General features: G+C 40.6%; 1 long non-coding RNA gene across 1 annotated transcript in view; it reads left to right on the forward strand.

Annotated features, from left to right (window-relative positions):
- The window catches only part of LOC102150726 (uncharacterized), a 107,348-nt gene that overhangs the window by 41,461 nt on the left and 43,254 nt on the right, over positions 1 to 22,633 (forward strand). The gene's annotated exons all lie outside the window — the stretch shown is intronic.

Below are 22,633 nucleotides of genomic sequence, written 5' to 3' on the forward strand. Positions count from 1 at the left end.
AGAAGAATCACTGCAGATCACCTGATGGCAGCTACTTGATGGGAAGCGCGTGGTTCTAAGAACGAAACAAAAGGTCTCCTGCAGAGCTGGCCACAGAATTGTAGACAACAGTGAGAAGGATTTCCACTGCTTGCTAGAAAAAACTTCAAGAGGTTTCCATAACTTTTAGGAATTCCGAAGACAGTTATGGGTGTATGTTTGTGTGTGTGTGTGTTACAGTGATTTTAAACCTAATGGAGAGCTCTTTTCACAGTTTTGTTTTATCAGTAACTTAAATGAATGTTTTAAGGCTATGGCACTTATTATTTCTTAGAAATGGGCACTAGATGAAAAAATGAAGATTGCTAACACTTAGTGCTTACTAAACCCTGGGCATATGTTAAGTGCTTTATGTACATTATCTTTATTGTTCTTCAAAACAACCCTATGAAGTAGATACTGTTAGTAATCCCATTTTACCAAAAAAGGCATTATGGCTGAGAGAATTTAAATAACTTGCCCAAAGTCGCATGTAAGTAGTAAAAACCATGGTCTGAAACCCAGGTCTGTGTGACTCCAAACCCCACGCACCTAGGCCTTATGCACAAGGACGTATTTGCCACTTTCCAAAGTCTTCCTTTGGCCATTTTCCTTCATGGACCCAGCAACACTGTCTGGAGGTTGCCTTGTTAGTTATGCAAACAGCCAAGCTGGTTACACAATCAGGGAGAGAAGGCCAATTCTGGCACTAATTTTAGGGCAAACCACAGATGTCTTTGATGTTTTCATTGTACATGAGAACAGAGCCAGTGATCCGACAGCTGCTGGCAGCCCTGATCAAATATGCAGAATATTAAGGCAGCTTTATCTCAGCGCCTAATTACAGCTGGCACAGAGGAGATTTATTTTGCAAAGGAGGAGATGTCAAATGGTATCAATGCAATATATAACCAAATATGATTGCCTCATTTTATTTTCTCAGGGCTGTCCAATTACAGAGCCCTTTTTGGAAAAGCGTTTATTAAATGATGTTCCTCTCATCCATGTAACCCAAACTTTTAGACATTATTGGAACAGCTCAACTGCTTTATTGTCTTATGCCTCAATTTACTTTCTTTTCTTTTTCTTCATATGCAAAATAGATCCAGCACTTAATTCCTAAAGCGCATGTAACTATGAGATTCTTGTCTACTCCAGGTTTATATAGCCATATAACCAACGTGATGGGACCATAATTTAATGTATTTTTACCATCAAAAATTGTTTCATATTTGTAATGACAGAAAAATGTCTGTATAATGCTGATATGGGGCAAAGAACTAATAGGGCTGAGTGAGGCAGGGGTACAGAGGCCCATGCGCTGAGCCGCGTATGGGACATTCTGAGGGGCAAGTCTCACTCTAGAGCTCTGTCTCTGCTCAACCTTCCTGCTTCTCCTTCCTTTCAGTGTTGATCTCTCATAAACTTCTTACACCCCAGAGTCCATCTCGGCATTTCTTGGTGTCTGCTTCTAGAAGACCCAACCTGTGACACCACGTAAAGTGAATCGCTTTAGAGCACTTCTACTTTTGAGGGGATGATCTTTCATCCATCATTTGAGAGTAGACTATATATTGAGTTAAAGTCCCGTGATGACTTTCAGTATTAAATTGCTACATTAAAATTTATCAATTATATACCAGAAACTTAAATTTTTCTCAACACACTGAAATGCATTGCTAAAGCAATATGCATTTTTTTTCCCATTTTTATCTTTCTTGGCTTGATTGTAGCATCTGACACTCTAAGCCCCTCCCTGCTTGAGCCCTTTTCCCTGTTCCATTTCGAAGAAAAAATATACTCTATTTTTCTTTTGCCCTTCCTGGTTGCTCCTTTATAACCTTGCTTATTGTCTACCTCGGTGTACACCAAGATTCCGTCCTTGGCCTTTGCTCGTCTACCTTTACTTCCTTTTCCTGGATGATCTCATCACATGGCTTCAACATCTGCTCATGTGCTGGTTATGTCCAGTTTTTGAATGTACAGTTCAGACATTGCTACTGAGCTCCAGAGCCATACTGTTTCTCAAAACAAGAACATTCCAAATGGAATGTTGTATCTCCACATCCTTTCTCCAAAAACATCCCACAATGAAGGTAACCGGCAACGGCAACCTGTTCATCCTCCAATAGTCCCATATCCATGAATAGCACCACTGCTAGCTCTGTGATCTCAGCCTGAAATCTGGGAGACAACTTAGACTTCTTCCTCTCACTAACTCTCCATATCCAAGCTATCCCAAGATCTTAGACTCTCCCTTCTGAGGAGCTGACTCTCTTCTTGAGTCATCTCACTTCTTTCTTTCCACTGTCTCTTAGTCCTTTTTCCACGGGTGGCTTAAAGTCTCCAATATTGTCTTATAACCCTTCTCCTTAAACTCATCCTTTTTTTCCCCTCTACCATCTGATCATGCTATGCCACTGCTTAAAATCTTCCCAGGGCTGCCAGCTTAACATGCAAGGTCCTTAGTGATATGGACCTTGTCTATCTAGTCTCGTTGTCATTCATTCTTCAGTGTCTACCCTGAGCCCTGGGCATACATGCATCAGGCAGAGCCACGCTCTAGTGCCTTAGCAAGATGTGGTTCCCTCTGCTTTCTGCAGGAATACCCTTTCTGTTCCCATCATCCTCTCCTCAACTAACTCTTCCTCATCCTTCAAAACTCAGCTCCTGGGGCTGGCCCGGTGGCACAGCGATTAAGTTTGCACACTCTGCTTCCGTGGCCTGGGGTTCACCGGTTTGGATCCCAGGCACGGACCTAGGCACTGCTGCTCAAGCCATGCTGTCCCACAAATAAAGCAGAGGAAGATGGGCACAGATGTTAGCTCAGGGCCAATCTTCCTCAGCAAAAAGAGGAGGATTGGCAACAGATGTTAGCTCAGGGCTAATACTCCTCAAAAAAAAAAAAAAACCCCAGCTCAGCTCCTGCTGAGATCACCTTTGGAAGGTCTTCTCAGACCCCCTCCGCCGGCACCTGAGCACATATCTATCAAGGCATTTATCATATTGTGAAGGGACTTGTTCTCCCAAAGGGGTCTACAAAATTCCTTGAGAACAGCAGTTATACTTTATTGGAGTTTATATCAGGCTATATGCAGAGTGCCTCTCATATAGTAGACTTCATAATGTGTTGGTGAGATGAATGGAAATGAAGTTGTATAAAAATGTAATTACTTTTCAGTGAATGGTTGTAATGGTAGATTTCCAAAATGCACATGCACATATTGACTTTCTGCCATGTAGATCCTTGGCACATTTTAGAAAAGATTTTTATCGATACTATATATTACACACACATGCATACATTCACACACATTAGCAACTTTTACATTGGCTTTTACTTAAAAAATTATCTATAACAAAATTATTGGTATACAAATTATATATAATATGAAAGTATTTTTATATAATTTTATAATATATAATATTTATTACATATAATGCAAAATTATTTCTATATAAATTATACAATATAATACTTATATGTTATTTTATATAATTTAATATTTATTATATATTTTAATATAAATTTCTATAGCTATATAATATGTATTATAAAAGTATTTATATATAAAGTATAATTTTATATGTAATGTAAAATTATTTTAATATAATTTTAAAAGGAAAAGCTAACGTTGAAGTTGCTAATGAGGACGTTTGAGTAGGTGTAGTGTTTTTCATGGAGGAGCTGACACACTATTTCTGCTTCTTCAAACTGATTGTCAACATATGGGTAAATAACAATCTGCTGACTTTGAAAAATTAGTTATAATCTATTTCACATAATACATGCAAAGCACAGCGGGCAATGGCCCATAATTGAAGGATTAGTTTTGGGCCTTAGGGTGGTTTTTAAAATTCACAGGCTGATAGAATGTTACACCCCATATGGACCCAGAATATTCTCATCAGGGAGTTTCCAGGACTCTCCTTCTACAGAATACCACGTGTACCGGGTATCAGGAGAGAGCAGCATCCTTCCCAGCAGCTGGAGATCTTCCCTGGTGATAAGGTGAGCAGGAGGCTGAAAGTGCCTTAGAAGAATCTGAATAGGGCCTGAAATGGATTAGACCTGTAAAACTACTTAAGTCCGTTCTAATTTTTCTGCTGTCAAAGGCGCACTGCAGCTTTTTCTTGTCTCCAGTCTGAATCTTGCATCCTGCTAAAATTGCTCTACGCACGCTGCTCCTTTCAGATCTTAATGGCTTGCCAGCGTGGAATAAGAGGCTGCCCATGTGACTGGTATCTCTTACATCCCTTTGCTGACTTTGTCTCTTGCTCCCACCTGTCTGCATCGATCTGCACCGTTTCCCTTAAGATTGCGTGCCTGCCTTTTATCTCCAGTTACTTCTTTCCTTTCCTGATACTCTGGTTGTTTTAGGACCCTTTTTGAATCTCCCAGGAGGGACCTTTTCAACCCCAAGTTTCACCAGTCTAATCCTAACCAGCACAGGCTGGTTGGGAAGTGAGAGAAAAGAATCTCTTGCTACTACTCTATGTGGTGCAGCTCTCGGCTCCTGGGTAGGGGTGCGGGTGTTTCTATTATGAACTGTCTCATTAGTTTGAAACACCAGAACAAAGCGGTGATTTGGCAAGCCTGAAGTCGCAGGCGCGCTCATAGCAACTTGCTTCTACTAGCAACATGAGGATTAGAAACACTTCCTTGCCAAGTGGTTTTGAATCAGCTAGAAGCGGGGGAGCGAGTCTGGCTTTCCTCTGCTGAGGGTGACAAGGCTTTAGAGTATTTGTTAATTGTCAAATCTTTTGTTTAGAGAGGCAAAATATACATACATACACACATCAAAAAAGTTTCTTGGTTCCTTACTAGGCTTTATGCTATTATTAGTAAGAATGTTTGAGTTTGCAAGGGAGGCTTATAAATCAGCTCTCAGATATCTTTGCAAAACAAAGCTAAAACACAGTTTAAAGAATCAAAAACAGCATGTATCTACAGGGATTTAAAGCTGAATCAGGAATGTATTTGATGTTTTTTAAAAGGAATAAGTAACTAAAATTTAAATTAATCTGCTTTCCCTAAAAACCCAGAGCAATGAAAAGACATGATGACAATTGTGCTGGGCGTGTGTGAGGGGTAGAGGTGGGGTCTGAACTGGGAATGAGATTTCTTGAAGGAAATCTACAAACTGGGCCAAGCACACATGGATCGTGTGACTTCACTGAGTTGGAGGAGTGCTGAGAGCATCGTGCTGAACTCAGATGTCTTCCCCTAGGAGAAATGATCTCTCTTTTCTTGGAATGACTGAAGCACTGAAAGTCTATTCCACCCTTTGGCGCGTATTTTATGCTATCCTGTAATGTCATCTCTTTCAGCAATGTTTTATCTCTCCCCTAAAACAGGTATCTTTTTATGTGTCTGACTTCCCTAGGATGTCCATTCACTCCAGGTTGCCTGAGGCAGTTCTGATTTATGCCTGTTGTTATGGTGTAGTTATTAATAGTGCCCCTTTTTACTCTCAAAGTGTCCTGGTTTGGCTGTTTACTCATAAGGTTACCTTAGTCTTAGTCCAACTAAACTGAAAACTCCTGTATCAGTTAAGGTCCCAGCAAAAAACAGCATTCTCTACTGGGATTTTGAAAAGATCTCAATGAAGGGACTCTTTATCAAAGCGTGGGCAGGGTTAGGGAAATTAACCCCTAGGAAGGATGCTGGGGCACCAAGCCTGAAAAGCCAAAGGGAGGAAATGAGGTTACGGGAGCCCATTCAAGAGGCAGAGCCTTAGGAGTCAAGAGGCAGAGCCTTAGGAGAGGGCCCACCCTAGAGAAGCCATAGTCTTGGAAGGACTCAAACACTGCAGAACTGGCCAAGCAAGGGAAGCAATTCCCTACCCATCTGTCCTCCCACCACGGGTCTCCTGACTATCCCTTCCATTGGCTGAACCCAAATGGAAGCCAGAAGGCAAAGGAGCCCTGGTGAGAAAGTTGGAAGGTGTTAGCTTCCCTCTGAGAAAGGGCAGAGAAAGGCAGAGAATGGATGGAGCGGGTCAGGGAGTTGGGGGGTCAGTAGGAAGGCAAACAGAGAATACGGCCCCTTCAGTGGAGTTTCTTTGTCTCCAAGTTAATTAAAAAACATCTCTGGGTACATGAATGCAAAACACTGCAAGAAAGACCTCGATGAGCAAGACTTGGCACCTACTTCAGGGAATATACTCTCTTTGTTGGAGGAACAGGAAACAAACATAAGAGAGTTAAACTGCAAGACTGAAGGTAAATAGCAGTTGAGTACAACAATATAAAAGAGGTGCTTAGCAGTGTATGGTGATTGTTGGATTAATGGTATACACTCTAGATGTTAGAGGAGTTCAAAGGATAAAAGACCACAATGAGTTGGAAGAATTTGAAAAAGGATTTGTGGAAGAAGAAAGGTTTTCAGTGGCATCGAAATTAAAACGGACTTGATGTGGGCAAGAAGGAGAGGAAAGCCTTCTTTGGGCCAATGGGGTAAGCAACAGCACAGTTGTCAGCTCGAAACATACCATCCTCTGGTAGGAGGGCTGGGAATTTTTCTGAGATTTTCAAAAATTCCAAAATTATCCCAGGCAATTTCCTGCGGAAATGTCTAAGAAGAGTTAATTGGATTGGAAGAGGTATGGGTTGTGAGTTTATTCATTCCTTCAACAAATATTTCTTGAAGGCTTCGTATGTATCAGGCACTGCTCTGGATCTGCTGGTGCCAAGTAAAGTAAGATATGATTCTTTCCCTTGAGGACGGGAAATGGAAAAGGTAGCCAAGGAAGCAAGTCATTATTTTGCTCTGTGATTGTAGAGGTGAGCCCAGAACATGCGTGAGCACATAGGAGATCATCTAGATGACACTGAGGCAGGACGAGGGGCGGGGGAGTTAAGAAAGACTTCCTAGGGGAGGTAACACACTCTGAGTTCTGAAGGGTGAGCAGCAGTCTTACAATTGTGTGTCCATTTATTTTTCTTTATTCTGCTGCATTCTAAAAAAAGGAAGTAAAATGGTTGGTTTAAGAAGCACGCAGAACAGGACGTAAAGAAAATTAGATAAAACAGGGGGTGAGTTATTTACCCTTTACATACATAGTCACATTTGATCTCAGACCAGCCTAACAAAGTTGTAGTTTTATCCTCATTTATTGATGAGGAAGCTAAACCTCAGTGGTTAAAATACCTTGCCCAAAGCACACAGTCTTGATGGGCAGTGGCAGCAGAACAGAACCAGGCCGGTTTAACTTCAGTGTCTGTGATTTCTGATACAAGAGATGTGCTTGTGGCTTACCTCACCTGCACTGAGCTTGTGGCCTGAAGATGCTTCACTGGGTAGTAAAGGATAGTTGTGCAATTTGAAGGACTGAAGCGTGAGTCAGTGAGGGGAACTGGGAAAGGCGGTCTGAGCAGAAGAATCCATGTGTTCAAAGGAAGACGGGTGTAAGGGAGCATTGCGTATTGGAAGGATAATACAGTAGTTCCCCCTTATCCAAGGGAGATACATTCCAAGACCCCCAGCAGATGCCTGAAACTGTGGATAGTACTGAATCCCAGGTACACTGTTTTTTCCTATGCATACATACCTGTGGCAAAGTTTTTATAAATTAGGCACAGTAAGAGATTAACAAAAATAATCTCTTCTTTGGCATATCCGAATTGCTAGCATCACTACTCTTGCACTTTGGGGCCATTATAATGGTTATTTGAACACAATCACTGCTATAATGTGACAGTCAATCTAATAACTGAGACGGCTACTAAGTGACTAATGGGTGGGTAGTGTATACAGCATGGATACCCTGGAGAAAGGGATGATTCAGTTCTGGGCAGGATGGAGCAGGATAGCACAAGATTTCATCACACTACTCAGAATGGCACACAATTTAAAACTTAAGAATTGTTTATTTCTGGAATTTTCCATTTAATCTTTTTAGATTGCATTGACCACAGGTAACTGAAACCACAGAAAGTGAAACCGTGGATAAGGGGGAGACTACTGTGATAGATCATTATGATAGGAAGAACTAAAAGGAACGGTGAGAAATGGGGCTGGAGAGGTTACTGAGGGGCAAATTCTGAAGGGCTTTGTATATCCCTTCACCTGAAGGTGGTAGAAGCTATGGAAGGAACTTAAGCACAGAGTGACATGACTAGCTGAGAATTTCTCAAAGCTCACTAGGACAGCAATGTGGGCAAGTCTGGGTCAGGACAAGACTGGAGGCAGGGGGGCCATTTATGGGGCTTGCTGCAGTCATGGGGCAAGAAGTTGGTGGAAATGGGAAACGAGGGGGTTGGAATTGGGAGTGATTATGGAGAAACCACTAGACAGAAGTAGGCACCTGGATTTGGGAGTAGAGGAGACAAATTCTTACTCGAGCAGCTACTTGGGTGATGCCATTCACGATAAAGGGATCCTAGAGAAGAGCTAGTGTGGAGTTTGGGGGTGAATTCAGATAATGATGGCAAACGGTACTAACAAAGATAAGAAGCTTAGCTTTTTTTTTTTTTAAAGATTTTATTTTTTTCCTTTTTCTCCCCAAAGCACCCCGGTCCATAGTTGTATATTCTTCATTGTGGGTCCTTCTAGTTGTGGCATGTGGGATGCTGCCTCAGCGTGGTTTGATGAGCAGTGCCATGTCCGCGCCCAGGATTTGAACCAACGAAACACTGGGCCGCCTGCAGCAGAGCGCACGAACTTAACCACTCTGCCATGGGGCCAGCCTCAGAAGCTTAGCTTTTTAACCTTCCTGTTCTGTCTAGTTACTTAGCTTATTATAGGCATAGAAAAAATATGGCAGCTCCAGAAGAATATTGGTTCTCAATAAAAGCTAAATGTATTTATTTAATTTGATAAGGTTTACTGTTTTTGTTACAAAAGTAACATACATACAGAAAATTTAGAAGATACAGACAAGCGAAAAAAGAAATTGTTACCCAAATGCAATCTTACAATGACTTGTAACATTTTGGCATATATATTTTATATATATGCATATTTTTCTAAAATCTTGAGTAATGTTCTCATGACTAAATATATCATGCACACCTGTCAATAACGTTAATAATTCTGTAAGATCTTTTTGGAGACTGTGTGGTCCTCCATTTATGAGTGTTCTGCATTTAATTGAACCATGTTCCTGTTGTGAACATTTAGGTTGTTTCCAATTTTTTGCTGTTATAAACAGCACAGCAATAAAGTAATTAGAATTTAAATTTACTAATTAGCCTTTGGCTTTTTCATAGCACAATTGAGATTAGGAAATCAAGTTTGGGCATGCATTGTTTTAATAAAATGGTTGTACAGAGGACAGTTGTTTTAAAAGTGCTCTGAAAGAAATATATAGTGTTCTGTTTAACTCTCAGGTATGAGAAAAAACTGATATAAATGTGTATTAGAGGAAAATAGTTATAAAAGAAATTGGTATGGCTACTAAAAAGGAAGTGTGGAAACTACCTGTGAGTTGAGTTGCCCTCTATTTTTGGCGAGGACAGAGACCATATTTCCTAATGGGATTCCTTTGCGTTAATGACTTTTTCAGTGTCTCCCCAAGGAGGGCAAGCAATGTGATCAGCTCTTCACAATGATCTAGGAATTGATTAACATGGTGAATAAATGCAACTATAGTTGAGTTCAACTTTCTTTTGATTATGTACAGTGAATCTTTTGTGTATATCTTTTAAATTTTTCGCTTAAGTTAGAAGCAACCCTTGATTTAACCCTACGCGTAACTTTAAAAGACAGGGGCCTAAGTGTAACATAAAGGAGAAATTAAAGAAAGTAATTTATAATAAAGAAACTCAGATTGTAGTCAGGTGCTAGCAGTTACACACAGAATCAGTGTGACTGTGACAGCTATAAACGCAGACTGATACTGGGATGTCATTAGACTCAAATACCACACGCGGCATCACCACTGGTGATGTGATTTTCCAAAATGATGAACAGCTCTTGGTGAAGTTGTGAGTGAGACAGCATCCAATCTTCCTTGCATTTATGTGGTGGTTGCATTCCTAGAAAATTCGGTGTTTTTAAAACGATTCAAAAATACTTTGTGTTTTATGTATAAAACAAAGTTAGGCTCAGATCACTGTAAACAGGTTTTTCACCTACATGAGTGACATTCAAAGCTCATCTCTGACACGAGACAGTTCTTTGTTTGCACGACTGACCCTCATATTATTGGACATCTCTAATCCTGGCCAATCATACCCCATTCACTGTATAAATTGAAAACATCCACAAAATTACAAAATGTCCCTTTAGGGGGCTATATTTCCCGTATCTTCACTCCAACCACTGCTTTAACAGATTCTGGCTCTTTTTGACCTAGAAGGATTTGCTCTGAGGTGGGGAAAACTAGGTAAACCTGAGTTATCTCATAATTTTTTAAGAATTATGAGGTAAAATACACATCATAAAATTTACAATTTCAACCATTTTAAGTATACAGTTCAGTGGCATTAATATATTCATATTGTTGTGCAGCCATCACCAGCATCCGTCTCCATAACGTTTTCATCTTTTCCCCCGGATTTTTTTTAAAGAGATCATGTCGTGTGTTTTATTTCTAGTTTCTTTACATCTTCCCAATGGAGCCTACCTTGGGCTGTTTCTTGATTTTGATCAGGCTAGATTTGTGACTCAATTTTCTGTCAAGTTGGCCATGCGTTGTCCTCTGCCTGTGCTGACCACACTCCTACCCCTAGTACGAGGTAACAACACATGCCCCATTCCCACATGCCCTGTCCCCACAGAGTTCAGCAGCTATATCCAAGGCTGAGTAACCCTATGATCCTCATCAATCTCCATTCCAGAAAATTCATTTCTCCCTTGTTACATCATTTCACATTAATTTGGTCATTTTAGACTTCCTCATATTCAACCTTACATTCCTGCTTTGCTTGTCTACATCTGCCTATCTGAAATAGCATGTTGTTAGGCTGCATAGTTGTCAGAAGAGGCAACTTGGCAAGGCGGAGAGAGCATTGGACCTGCAATCAAAAGGCATGAGTGTAACTCCAGCGCTGTCATGTCCAGTAGTCCCCACTCATCTTCAAGGATATGTTTGGAGACCCCCAGTGCATGCCTGAAAGCTCAGATAGTACTGAACCCTATGCATACTATGTTTTCTCCTATACGTACATACCTATGATAAAGTTTGATTTTATAAATTAAGCAGAGCAAGAGAGTAGCAATAATAACTAATAATAAAATAGAACAGTTATAACAATATACTATAATCAAAGTTAGATGAATGTGGTCTCTTTCTCAAAGTATCTAATCATACTGTACTCACTCTTCTTCTAGTGAGGGTGTGAGATGATAAAATACGTGGTGAGATGAAGTGAGGTGAATGACGTAGGCATTGTGACGTAGAGTTAGGGTGACCTTCTGACTATCCATCAGGAGGACTTTCTGCTTCTGGATCTCGGTTGCCTGCAAATAACTGACACCGCAGAAAGCGAAACTGCAGATAAGGGGGGACCACTGTACTAGCTGGATGACCAAGTCCAGGAGCCGTCACTGCTCTGAAGCTTGATTGCCTCATCTGAAAGCAAGAGGGCTGGTCATTAGATAATCTCCAGCTTTAAAAATACAAGTTTATAAATTAACTTCTGTAAAAGATAATATATACTTTACCTACTCCATAGGACTTTCACTTCAAATGTAAGTGAAAATCAAAAAGTATAAGGTATTATTAGATAGCTCTGATTGTAATAGAAGATGCTTAATACATGCTTTTTCACTGACAAGATATACAATGATACACACTAGTAACTGGGATTCTAAAAACATAGGCTGGATAATACAACTTGTAAACCCAGATGCAGTTTGCTTTATTTAGTAGAGATCTGCTGCTCAATAAATATTTGTTAAAAGAATGTATGTGCTCCAGAAAAGTTATGTAAAACCTCAGACTTTGGGTATTTGGGAGACAGTAATTAGACATTTAGCATGAGAAGAAGGTGGAATTCCAGAGAGAAGTCCTGGGGTGTCAGCAGATGTGGGAGGTTGATTTATGCCTGTGCTTGTGAGAACATAGCTTGTCTTTATTGGCCCTTAGGAACGTTATCCTAAAAGTGGGCCTGACAATGATATTATCTATGAAAAGAGAGGCAACCATCCGACGGAGCTGCAATAGAGGCGCTGAGGAGTAATATGTTATCGAATGTTCTATTCCCATGTACAAAGATGTTTGAGGCTGGTTGTTTATGTCACAGACCAGCCAGTGCTGTTCTGAGCTGATTGGCAGTCTGAGGTAAAATTTTGAATGTGTGCTCCATACTACACAGAACTATATACATTGATTTATGTATTTTAAAAACTGGATTATGTCCTTAATGAAAATAGATGAGCTTGCTTCCATTAAGGCTAGGAAAATTATAATAAATTCTGTTTTTGGTATAAATTAAATGTTTAAATTTAAAATAATGTGACTTTTAATACATTTACTTTTCAATTTTTTACTATTTCTTAACTGTTTTAATGTTCTGGAAAAACTCATATGTGTATAAGGTATTGTCACATAGCCCTTATTGTAATTACACATTAAAACATACATAAAACAGTACATCAGGGTGCACATTTTCCCTTTGCCTTAGGCTCTCATATGGCGTGGCATAGCACTATCAGATCTGTTCTCATTTAAAATTTTGTTCATCATGGACTTTTTGGCATTAGTTTAGATTCTTTAAAATATTTCTATTAAAGTATGATTTATCTTGGTTACTGAGGTTTTGTGTCCCCTTAAATTTTGTGCCAGAAGTGAGCATTTCATTTGCTTCACTGAGTCCTGGCCTTGGTCCCAACCCTTGATCCCAACCAACAATAACACAAAACCTGCTATAGGAGCGGGAGCTGTGTCACTGTGCTAGAGGACACATTCAAATCCAACTAATTTCCCCACAAGCCAGGCAAGTTGAGGAAGCAGCAGCTCACAGGGAGGGAAAAGGGTGAGCTTTGGAGGGAGACAGATTTGGCATCAAACCCTAGCTTGCTTCCTTACCAGTCCAAGCAATTACTTAACCAACCTGAACCGGTTTCTTGTCTTTAAAAGGGATAATTTTTTAGTGAGAGTTAAATGAGATGGCTTATGTAAAGCATCTGGATTCAACAAATGTTAACTTGTCCCTTTCTCTATTTTAGTGATAGTAAACTGACTCACAAACACTGAGTTTCCCAAAGACATGCTCCCAGAGGATCTAGCGGCCAGATTTGCACCTGGGTGTAGGGAGTAGAAGTCCTGCCTGTTTTCACTAAATCACACTCCTTAATCCAGCTGTGCAGGGCCGCCTCTTTCCAGGGGCGTACTTCCTGCTTCAACTGCCCCAGAGAACTCGGATGAGCAGCTCCAGAGCAGAGGCGGGATGCGAGCCCTTCAGCCCCGCCAAGCAACAAACAGCAACACAGCTGGGAGTTCCTTCTCCCTTCTCTGACCCTACAAAAATTTATTAGCAAGAGATGGGATCCCCAAAAGATTAGAGGGAGGCAAGGAACTGGAAGAGTTTTTCAATATTCAAGACAGTTTGAAAATAGGAATTAGATATGTTTATTAATCATACACATTTTGGTAAATTCCTTATGATGATTTAGATTTTACTTCATTTTAGAGGCTGATTCTGTAGAATAAATTGAAAATTTCTTGGAATGGCCGAAAGCCTTGTATCTGTCTTAGGGGCGATTAGCTGTGCTTACAGTAAAACTGTGCATGTGTATATTTGGGACATCTTTATAACAAAAAATACTTTATAGCAAGTAATCTACATGTCCGAAAATAAAAGAATGTTTCTGTGAATTATGGCATACCATAAACTGTTATGCTGTCATTAGAAATGATATTTTCTGTGACTAATTGAGGGAAAAAGGTTCATGATAAAATGTAAGATGAAAAAACCAGGACATAAACCTGTATAATATGAATATGACTTTGTAAAATTAAAACAAATAGTCACATATGTAGAAAAAATAACTAAGATATGAAAACGTTAGTCATTAGTGACATGATTATAGGTGATTTTTAATGTTTAAAAATTCTTACATAGATTTTTTTCAAAATGTTTATAATGAGCAAGTATTATTATTCTACAGTTAAAAAATATTTTAAAATACGCTTTTTATGATTGAATTTAAGTGGCATCCAAAACAGACCTGCTCAATTTTATTTTGGAGCAAATAAATTTATCAATTTGAACAATCCCAAGGTATGTTTAAATAGTCATACTGACCTTCAGGCAAAGGAAATTTTGAGTCACTTTTGACCCCCAAGTAATCATAGTTCATAATGTTAAAAAGAGCTTTATTTCTGGTGCCACAATGTTTCCACAGTTTTTACTAATTTGTTCTTATTTGCTTCCACTTCAGGAATATAAAAGAAGTTAGGAGAAAAAAAATATAATGGAATGCTGTATGGAGGGAGAAAATTGATTGACCATACATTCAGAAAAAGAGGAAGAATACATCACTCATTTGCAAAAGCAATAAATAGAAGCAAAGCTTTGGTTTGTTTCCCAGCTAGGATGTTAAAGAAGACATTTGATGCGTAATGGCATATGCTCCTTTCTTGATCTCTTTCCTAACACTCTCTTTCTTGTGAATGAATATTTCCCAGTCATCCTGCTGAGATGACTGTGTGTCTCTTTATCCTCTTACATTGATCTGTCTCCTTGTAACTAGAAGGGAAGTAAACATGGGCATAACTGTTGCATGTCACTCTTTCCTGGGGATGACTGTCCCCATCTATGTGGCCACTGCAGAAAGGCCCATGTTCTCATATGACTGCTGCCTTAGTTCAGTTGATTGGTCCAGGGGGCGGGGACTCCATACAAATTGGATCAAGGACTCCTGAACTTTTCCTCTGGTGCAGGAAACTTTAGATGCAAATATTGGAAACTGTTGTTGTGGTTTGAATTGTGTCACCCCAAAAGATATGTTGAATTCCTAACCCCCAGTACCTCAGAATGTGACCTTATTTGGAAATAGAGTCTTTACAGAGGTAATCAGGTTAAAATGAAATCATTAAGGTGGGCCCTAGTCAATAGGACTGGAGTCCTTACAAAAAGGGGAAATTTGGACACAGACAGACGTGCACAGAGGGAGGCAGTGAAGACACATAGGGAGAAGATGGCCGTGTGACTAGAGTGATGACTCCACAAGCCGAGGAAGGCCAGGATTGCTGGCCGACACCAAAAGCTAGACGGGTTAAGGAAGGATTCTCCCTTAGAGGCCTCAGAGAGTGTGACCCTGCTGACACCTTCTTTCTGAACTTCGAATCTCCAGAACTGTGAGACGGTACAATTTCATTGTTTGAAGTCATCCAGTTTTTGGTATGCTGTTATGGCAGCCCGAGGAAATAATCCAGCGGTTTTGTCCATCCTGTGGAGGGAACTGGTGAGGGGATTTGAGTGTTGGCAGGCAGTAGAGTTGCAGAAGAGTCACAGAGAGGCGTGGTAGCTTTCGAATCTTGGTTTTGTGTCTTTCCTGTGGCTTAACCGCAGAACTCTCCTTTCTGTGTGTTGGTAAGTCAATCCTTCCTTTGTTTCCATGAAGTACTCATCTTTTCCCCATTTGGTCTAAGTTAATCGAATTGGGTTTCTGGCACTTGCAATGAGAGAGCAACTAATGAGGAAAAATCCTGAGTGTCCGAGTAGTCCAGGAATGTGATGTCCTTTAACACAGATGATGTCAAACCTCTTTAGGTGTTGTCCACTGAGAGTCCACTTTCTTCTTTCCTGACGCTAGGAAACACTGATACATTTAATTCCCTCATAAAATAGAGGAACATTTACTTGCAGAAAGTATGACTTCATTATATGAATGCAGGCAGGTCTCATACATCTGAGCTTTTTGTTTGTTACTTGTTCTTTTATGTTATCTTCTAACTTTCAATCACACCTGCCAAAACCTAAGAAAAATAACCGGAGAAACAAATTTTTGTTCGGTGATCAAACACCCAGCGTGTGTCAGGCATTGAGCTGGTGCCAGGTTACAACTGTGAACTAGACTAAATCCTTGTCTTCAAGGAGTTTATAACCTAGTGGGTGTGGGGGAGAAGTAAGCAGGCAATTGAAATGCAGTGGCTTAAGGGTTCTGATGTGAATGCCATGTAAAACCGTGGGTCATCTAGTCAGTGTGGAGGGAAAAGAGGCTTCTCCAGAAGAGTGACGTCTAACCTGGGACCTGAAGTCAAGTACACAGAATTAACCAGGTACAGGAACGTGGGTGAGGGAGTGGAGGGGGCAGGCATTCTAGACTGAGGCAAAAACATGTTAGAAAGGCCTAGAGGCAAGAGAGAACCTGGAATTTCAAGGAACCCAGAAGGACTAGATTATAGAGAGCAAGGGTTGAGATTATAGCAACAAACTGTGGCTAGATCAAGAAAGGCATTTTATGTCACACATGAGTTTGGCTTTAGACTAAGGGCACTGGGGAGCGGATTTTGAGCAGGAGGGTAAGAAAAATCAGATTTGAGCTTTTGAAAATGCTTAGAAGTCTAGCTAGGAAGCCTGTGATGTAATGCAGGTTTGAAATGATGGTGGCCTCCTTGACCAAGGGGTGACAATAGAGATGGAGAGGAGTGGACTAGGTCAAGAGAAATTGAGGGGCCGGCCCCGTGGCCGAGTGGTTAAGTTCACGCGCTCTGCTGAGGTGGCCCAGGGTTTCGCCGGTTCGGATCCTGGGCACGGACATGGCACCGCTCATCAGGCCACGTTGAGGCGGTGTCTCACATCCCACAACTAGAAGGACCTGCAGCTAAGACATACAACTATATATGGGGGGGATTTGAGGAGATAAGGCAGAAAAAAAAAGAGAAATTGAGAGGCGGAGTTCATAAGACTGGGTCGTGGATTGGAAGTGAGGGAGAGAAGGTCAAAGACAATATTCAGGTGTCTGACTCAGGTGCTTTGCTGGATCAAGCTGCTGTTCACTGAGGTAGAGAATATAGCAGGGGGACTAGTTGGGAGAAGTGAGGGAGATGATAAAGTCATTGCTGAGTGTGAGGGGCCTGGAGGACAACTGGTGGACATGTCCATCACGGGGGTGGATATATAACATTGGTGCTCAGTGGGGGATCTGGCGATTTGAGAGTTGACTGAATATAGTTAGTAACTGAAACTGTGGATAAGATTACTCAGGGGAATGGATGAGATTACCAAAGAAGAATATATTATGCAAGAAAATCACGGAAGTGAGGACAAACCTCCGGGAAACCTCAACATTAAAAGATGACATTTTTGGTAGCTATTCCAAGTAAACAGCCTGATCTCTGGAACTCTGCACTAAGAGACAGGTGCCCATGGATGGTGGCATCTCTAGTGGATTGTCACATATCCTGTGAACAAAGAATGCATTACAACAATAACAGGAAATTTACAAATGAGAAAGAAAAAATAATTTCTCGGTGTCCCGCCGCCCTAAATTCTGACCCAGTTTTCGTTTGTTTCCTCGAGTTCATCTGGGTTTCTCCTCAGAGCTCATAATCAGTGTGGAGTCATTCTTGGAGTGCTCAGATCTGGCTTTTGTTTCTGTCAAAAGGTGAGCATTAGTGTCATGTTTGAGGCAAACACGCTGAGTTTTAGGGGCCATCGACATTTGAGGGAGGACCTTAGAGACGCCTGATCAACGGCTCAAAGTGTATGAGATGAATTGTAGACTAAATCTTAATATTTGAGATCCCTGCTGGCAGTCTGAAGCGTTTTCCTATTTCAGGCCCCTTCAGTCTGTTATTTCCTGGGCTTGTTTTTAAATGCCGAACCCAAGCTTATTTTTGAGAAAGGACAGAATTAAAATTCAACCGATAGTGGTTCATGCTGTGTAAATAAATTCCTCCTCAGATGGTGAAGTAATCCTTTTCCTCAGGGACTACAGAACTACTTATAATTACTGTTGTCTTCACATCCAGAGTTCAGCCTTTGTGGCACCTTCGCTGTCTTGGAGGAGGAAGTCAGTAACTGATATCTAAATGTATGTCGCGTATACATTGATTTTTACTGCTGCATCTGAACATTTGGGGATATACGAGTAAATGTTCCTTGATGTGTGATCTCCCTAAAGAGAACGTAAAAATGCTACCATCTTGAACTGAGGGATAGAATATGTGGCTAAAATGGCAAAGACAGCAAGTTCTGTTGCAAATATTGTCATCCAATAATCAGCTGACACCAAATGAGGTGTCTCATTATGTCGTGTCTTTTCCTCCTCATTTCTTATAGATCAAGGATTCCAAATTCTCCATATGTTGTCATTTTGGCAGCCTAAGTTAATCAAAAATAGCATTTTTTCACACACTTTTCCTCTGAACAATATGACAGCACCCTATTTTGTCCTGATCTATTAATCTGACACCACTTTACACAGACAAATAAGCAAACACTCTGCCTTTTTTTTTTTTGGCCTCAGGAAACCGCTCACTCATCAGACTTTGGTGGGACACTTTCAACAAATAGCTGACGTAACTCAGTTTCGACTCTTTACATGTGAGAATGTCATTTTCAAAGCGAACAAGCTTCTGGCCACCACATACTCTCGGAAACTGAATCCTAACACCCTCAGTGACAGTGTTGATTCCTATGGGAATAATGTAATAATTAAAGATTGCATCCCTTTGTCAGGGACATTTGGCCAAATACTCAACAATATTATTAAAGAAAAGACATGAAAATATGTTTCTAAATAAAAAAAATACTAAAATTGTTCTCTAGTTTCTATATACTGGGCCTGTTGATGGTATTATGACTCTGATTACACCACAGACCCTGAGTATAAAATGTATTCCGAGTACACGGAACTGTAACTCCAATGTGGTGTAAATTCGATTTAAAACTAATATACTGTGATAATAAACATTAAGCATTTAACTAACAACAATTTTGCTTCTTTCTCAGGATAGAAAATCTTTTTGGTAGCATTTTGGAAAGCTCAGATCTTTTTTGAAACATCTGTCTAGGGAAATTCGAACTAATTTCTCTCTTATTTCCCTCTCGTAAAAATTCCCATTAGCAAGCAAATGCATTCAAAACCATTCTATTCATGTTATAACTGTATTTTACAAAAGTATCCTCCAGCTTTTCCTCTTTGTCCTACAGCCTGAATACCCTGCGGTGCGGTGTCTCAATGGCACCGAGGAATGAAGGGAACTTGAAATTGGGGACAGCCAAGCTTGGAGGGGGACCTCAGGTCCGTTCTAGTAGCTCAGTAGACATACAGGGGAAAGGGTTTGGCTGCATCCTTTCTGTTTTCTGACCTTGTTTCCAAGGACATATTGTAAAAAGTGAAGACTTCCTGGAACTCACTTAAAAATATAATGGAAATTAAAGAATGATGTTACAATGCTGGTTTCATGATAAAATCACAGTTTGTCACTCTTCCTCTCTCCAAACCAAACAATTCCTGCAAAAGAAACCACCCACCCCAAACTCAGTCACACCCCGTCCTTACATTCCCCCAGCACCTGATGGTCATGTCAGTTCAAAGTCGTGCTGATGACGTAACACCCAGTCACAGACACGGGCCGGGGACCCTTCCATTTGCCTGAGGTAACCCTGTTGAGACTGTCTTCTTCCATGGACATTTAATGAAGTCACAGGGCAGTTTAACTTCCTTTCCTCATCTCTTCTGCTTCCTGATTATCTCTTCCCCTTGTATCCCCTATCGCAATCCTGGAGAGAAATTTGACCCGTATAATGACTACAATAAACCGAGCACTTACTATGTGTCAGGCATAAGGCTAAGTATATTACATGTATTATTGCATTTAATGGCCATGTGAGTTAGGAATTTTTAGTTTTACTACAGTAAAGAAACTAAGGCTCAGCAAAGTTCATTAACTTGCCCAAGATGACACAGCTAGTGAGTGATGAGACCGAGATTCTAACACAAGTGTGTCTTGCTTAAAGCCCATACTCATAACCGCTATGCGATGTGATCTTCCTACTCGGCCGTTGTCTTCATCTGGGTACTGCAGTGTTCTCATGAGGCATTTCTGGCTTCTGAGACGTCTCTCCCTCCTGTGGCAACTCATGCTTGGAACCTTGCCTAATATTCTTCTCCTCATTCAAACTTAACACTCACTCATTCAACAAATTTTAACAAATGCAAATTTGTGCAAGAAAGCCCTCTTTGAAACCAAAGCTCTCCCAAAGGAATCCAAGGCCTCCTTAGAACCAAGGTTCTGATCTGGATTGCTGTGGAAGAAACTTAAACAGCCCTGGTCCTCTCCACTTCTATTCTTGGATGGGTTTTGGTCTCTAGTTGGTTCAGAAATTCTTCATCCTCATTTAGACTCTCTGAGGGAGTGGCTCATTCCAGCGAGCCCAGCCTCATTCTGCCCATAGCAGGCTGCCCTCCTAACTCCGCAGCCCCCACAAGGCTTGTCCCAAGAGTGGACAGCTGTGGGGCCCACTTTGTGTAGGGGCATGCATAAATGTCCCCGGATGGGATATGTTCTCATCCTCTGAAAAACCTAATGGCTGCCTTCTTGCTTTGGTCACATTCTTTATCTAAACCTTTTGGGTATGACTAAGATATTCTGTGCCCTGAAATTGGAAGCAGTTTTGAAAAGTGACCTCAACTATTAGATTCCAAAGATCTAAGCTTCCACGCCCATTTACAGTGTTGTGCGGCAAGAAGTCTTGCCCTTTGCCTGCTTCTCTCTCCTGTGTGCAGACACGTTGTGTCCTCCTTGTGTTCAAAGTGGCTCGAATTTCAAGTACTATTCGCTAGGGATGTTGATCCCTAAGTACATGGATGCTTTGGTCTACATATTCAGGTAGTGTGTGGGAGGGAGGTAAGAGATGTTGAATTCTCATCAGGCTCTGTTCTATTCTCTCTTCAGACACCTGTTTTTCCTTATTTTCCAGTTGACAATAGTATTACTTCAGAATTTAGGGGTAACTTCTAAGTGCCCCTTGGCTGAGAGTACTTTTAATATCTAATAAACAACAATAGGACTTAACATCAAGTTGTAGGGGAATTGTGGACAAAGCACATGGGCAAATATATTTATTGTCGCCATGTGGACAGGACAACATACTCACCTATTAATAAGTGGGAAAGCTACTGACATAAGATCCTTTTCCTAAAATGGCTGTTTCATAATCATGTCAGGGTGGCAATAACTTCCATCATTAGTTACTTCTTTTTTTAAGCCTGTTTTTCCCATGCTAGCGTTCAAGGAAAAGTTAGTAAGCATATAGTGAAAAGTGCTCAATGCTCAAATAAATCTGGGAAATGTTGGGATTAAACTAGGCTAAGTAGTTTTCTCAGCCGCAGGCTGCCCAGAGCCTTCACTGTGTGAACGTGTGTTGTAACTGCTCACACAGGTGTTTGTCGTGTGTGGCATTTCCCAGTTATTTGACCATGGAACCTCTGTTTCATAGCAAGCCTATTAATAGCTCCTAGAACAGAGTCCCAACAATTATAGTGTGGTGAACGCTGAAGGTCTTTGTCAAAAGTTTTGAAGCTTCTTGTCAAAACTACATGTATTCTCCAGGAGAGGTGATGGGATTGGTCACCAGTATCCAAGAATACGTTGGCTGAGATGAGCTAGCTGGCCACTTGGCAAGGCTTGAGGGATGGCTTCCTCTGTCTTGACTTTGAATCCCTATTCTGTCATTGCTGTGTGACCTAAGGCTAACAGATGCTCTTTCCTCCTCCATAATTTATTATCCTCACCTTTCAGGGTTATGGTGGGCTTTAGAGAGAATGCTGGTAAGGCCCCAGCAACAGACACCCTCCCGCCTCTAGTCTCCACGGCAAAACACTGTGAGAAGCTTTGTCTATTTTAGACATTCCCTGGCTTTGAAGGAAGAAAGATTTTCCCTCCTTACCTCGCTGAACTTGATCCTGACCTAAATCTTCTCATAGCTTTTCACTCTGAAAAATGTGGCCTCAATCAAACATGAGTGCTAAATATTGAGCAGGTTGAGAGTGGGAGGGAAAGGAAAAATGCCGACGGATATTTTTATTAAAATTTCCTGGGCAATTTAAGAGGCGTTTGATGTGGAACTCTCACAGGAGTAGTGGCACGAAGGTAGCATCCTTGTACCGTGGCTTGGACTTTGTAGAAATCTTTTCAGTCGGTAGTGAAGGCAAACTGCTCAGAGATGTCCACCCTCGCTCTGTCTTGACCAGCTCTGTAGACAGGAAGACAGGTAATTACGAAGTAACTGTGACGCAGAGCAGACTCTCAGCGGACTTCTGAACGAACTTTCAAAATTAAGTTCCTTAAGATCATTTGGGTGTTATGCCTTAAGTTTACATAGCTCTCTAGAGTTTGTAAAGCACGTACTTTCAAGTGTCTTTTCTCAATTGATGAAAAAAAGAGACTTTATTCTATTTTTTAAAAAAAATTATTTCATTGTTATTTATTCATTTTTTATTGAGGTATAATTGACATATGGCATTATATTACTTGCAGATGTACAACATAATGATTCGATATTTGTACATATCATGAAATGATCTCCACAATAAGTCTAGTTGACATCTATCACCATCCATAGCTACACATTTTTTTATTGTGATGTGACCTTCTAAGACCTATTCTCTCAGCAACTTTCAAATATACCATACAGCATTGTTCACTACAGCCACCATGTTGTATGTTACATCCCCAGGACTTATTTATTTTATAACTGGAAGTTTGTA

This window comes from Equus caballus, chromosome 21 (assembly GCF_041296265.1).
Source record: "Equus caballus isolate H_3958 breed thoroughbred chromosome 21, TB-T2T, whole genome shotgun sequence".
Classification (NCBI taxonomy): Eukaryota; Metazoa; Chordata; class Mammalia; order Perissodactyla; family Equidae; genus Equus; species Equus caballus.